We start from the raw sequence: 3,357 nt of genomic DNA, 5'->3' as shown, positions 1-3,357 counted from the left end.
TACTAATGGGCCTAAATAATCATTAAAGTCCATTAGTAAATAAATGCATGGGCCTTTAGGATTTATTAGGATTATTGCACATGGGCTTTGAGCGTTGGGAAAAATGAGAGATTTATTATTTTCGGAATTAATTAATTTCATGGATAAAATAATTCTAGAAAAGTCCAAAATTAATATTTAAGCCACGAGAAATACTCCGAGACCTCCGAAAATTTGGGAAAAATTCTCAGAGACAATTTGGAACATGATGAACCCAAATAAAGTATTTGAGGCTCATAAAAATATTGTTGGGAACTTAGAACATAAAGATTAAGGTGAAGGAGGTAGGAATTAAATTCCAGAAAGAAGCTAGTAAATTCCTAGAGATAGATATTCGTCTCCTAAACTTATAAAACACACACATTTTGCACATAGAAACACGAGGTGCAACCGGCATGAATGCAACAAACACATTTCTACCTTATGATAAATTTTAAATTAATGAAATTTTTTTATTTTCCTATGTTTTCATGTGCACAAAAATTCACAAATAAGTCATTTTAACTCTATTTTCAAAAGTGGCAAATTTTGGGGTGTTACAATTCTACCCCCTTAAGATGAATCTCGTCCTCGAGATTCGAAAGATAGTGATAAAAGAGATATGGATACTCTGCATTTATTTGATCCTCATTTTTCCAAGTTACATCCTTCATTAAGAGCCATTCTAAGATCCTGGTTGGCTAATCTACATAAACATGATCGCCTCTCGTATTGAGATCATCCAATGGTGTTTGCTCCTTTACACTGACATCTAAAAACTCACAATCCACTTTACTATCTTCACAGGATGCACCTTCTAATAGGTCATTTTCGTATTCCTCAGGTGTAGGCTGAATACCCTCATACTCAATTCTTTCTCCTGACGGTGTGGTTAAAAGCATCGAACGTTGGGCATACTTAATCACTCCTTTACAAGCAGATAACCATCTATTTCCAAGGATAACATCAATGTCCATTAATTCCAAGACTATAAGGTTTGCCTCGAAGTTCTTCCCTTTTATGTTAAGACTAACTTTTGGGCATAAGCGGGTTGCCTTCTTTTTTCCTCCTAGAGAGTTAACTATTAGGGGTTTCCTCATCGAAAGCATAGTCATCTTATGCTCTTCCACATATTCCCTAGAGATAAATGAATGTGAAGCACTGGGGTCAAATAACACCATAGCAGTGTCTGAGCTTACTGCAATCAAACCATAAACAACCTCCTTAGCTCCATGAGTGGTAATAAGATCCACATTGTTCAACCAGCCTTGAATATAGTTTCGCTTTAACTTATTGCTTTGCACCTGCTCCTTATGGACGTTCTGTTCTGACTCCTGCTGCTGTTGATTCTGGCTTTGATTACTCTCGTCAAACTTTTTAAAACAATCGTTCTTATAGTGTTCAATCTGACCACAATCATAACCTTTCCTACTAGTAGAAATATTTGTCATTATCAAGGTGATAGTGGGAGATGACAGACATGGCTCTTGAGAACTAAAATGCTACACTTCATTATTAGGTTGATGATACTGATCTTGATCATTACTTTCAAGCAGATTCATAGGGTGTGACTGATATTCTGGTTGCGTAGCGAAATGGAGACGAGTATTCCTTAACTGGCGTTGAAGGTCACGCTTTCTCTTCTTCTCTTCCATCTCTCGACGCTTGTTCTCAATTACAATTGCTCTGTCCACCAATGTTTGATAGTCGGCATACACCACGGTCATCAACTGTAGTTGCAAACCATCATTCAATCCTTTCAAGAAGCATTTTTGCTTTTTAGCATCACTATCCACCTCTTTTGGAGCATAACGTGACAATTGAGTGAATCAGTTATGATACTCACACACTGACATAGATCCTTGCTTCAAATTGAGGAACTCTTCTTGCTTAAGTTCTACCTCACCTAACGGGATATGGTAGGACCTGAAATTATCCTTGAATTCCTGCTAGGTGATCGTAGGAGCATTGTTGGGACACCCATACTCAAATGACTCCCACCAATCTTGGGCAGTTCCTTGCAGTTGACCGGAAGCATAAAGCACCTTTTCATGGTCATCACACTAAGCTATATCCAATTGTCGCTCCACAGCTCTAAGCCAGTCATCAGCTTCTAATGGTTTGCTTGTATGAGAGAATATCGGTGGATGTCCCTTCATAAACTCACTACGCTTATCAATAGGTGGCGCTTGATGTGGGTTATTTAACACATTTTGAGCAATAGTCTGTAATAACTGAGTCTGCATTATCAAAGCTTGCTCTATAGATGGGAAATTGGATGGCGGTGGATTAGAATTGGCAGAATTCCTTCTAGCATCTTGTGAAGCACTTCTCATGGTAGCAACCATCTGTTTTCAACATGTATGAATTATAACTCAGTCATTCATAACATCCTTAATTGTAGCTTCAAAAGATGACAAGACAGGATTGATGGCAATTGAGACAAGAGAACACCAAACCCCAAAGATAACTAATACTTCCAAACAAAACGCTAGAATGTAAGAAACTTTATCTTATAAATCCTTCAACTTGGCTACCCCCCTTAAGAAAAGGTCAACTAGGGGACACCAAAAAGGTAGCTTGCATCTTCTTCTAGATGAGCTAATTAGTACCAAGACATTCTGACATCCCAGTGATACTCTTGTAAATGGGCAAGAACAAGAAATCTGAAATTCCTCGCGAGCAGAAAAACAGCGGCACAGTAAAACAGCTATAACTCCCATTCTGTTGATCCAATGAAGTTGTAGCTTTTACCATTGGAAAGCTTACCAAATGCTCCACAACTTCCTTATAGAACTCTTTTCCAAATTCTATAGTTAACTTGGTCAAAAATAGTGCGCAACAGAAACTACTCTAGATTCCAAACAGCACAGATGCATCGCCTTGTGATTTTCGTATCTCCATAACCAAAATAGCTATCAGGCTGATTCTTACGCTTAGAGAAAGATACTAATGTCTACTGTTGTCCAGAATTTTTTCATAATTTTTGGGTCATCCAAAATCAGAGATATAAACCGAAGAGTGCAGACTGCTCTGAAAAGACAGGATAAGGAAAATAGAAGAAAATCAAAACCCGACTATTTATTTCATTGATCCTTATACCTTAGGCCTATAAACTAAATGAAATTATGGGGACACCCAACAAGATCATTGCAATCATTACAAAAATCCAAAACAATCATAAGCATAATGACAGTTCAACAAAGCAATAATGATGCACAATTCAATCATTGACTCAACTTGTGATACTATCGTCCTCATTGAACTCATTGTACTAGGGGTAACAATCTTAAGACTTATCTTCAGATTATGCAAGAAGGTGATGAGAAATAGTTCTAA

This window comes from Miscanthus floridulus, chromosome 8 (genome assembly GCF_019320115.1).
Source record: "Miscanthus floridulus cultivar M001 chromosome 8, ASM1932011v1, whole genome shotgun sequence".
Lineage (NCBI taxonomy): Eukaryota > Viridiplantae > Streptophyta > Magnoliopsida > Poales > Poaceae > Miscanthus > Miscanthus floridulus.
This window is presented reverse-complemented; position numbering follows the sequence as displayed.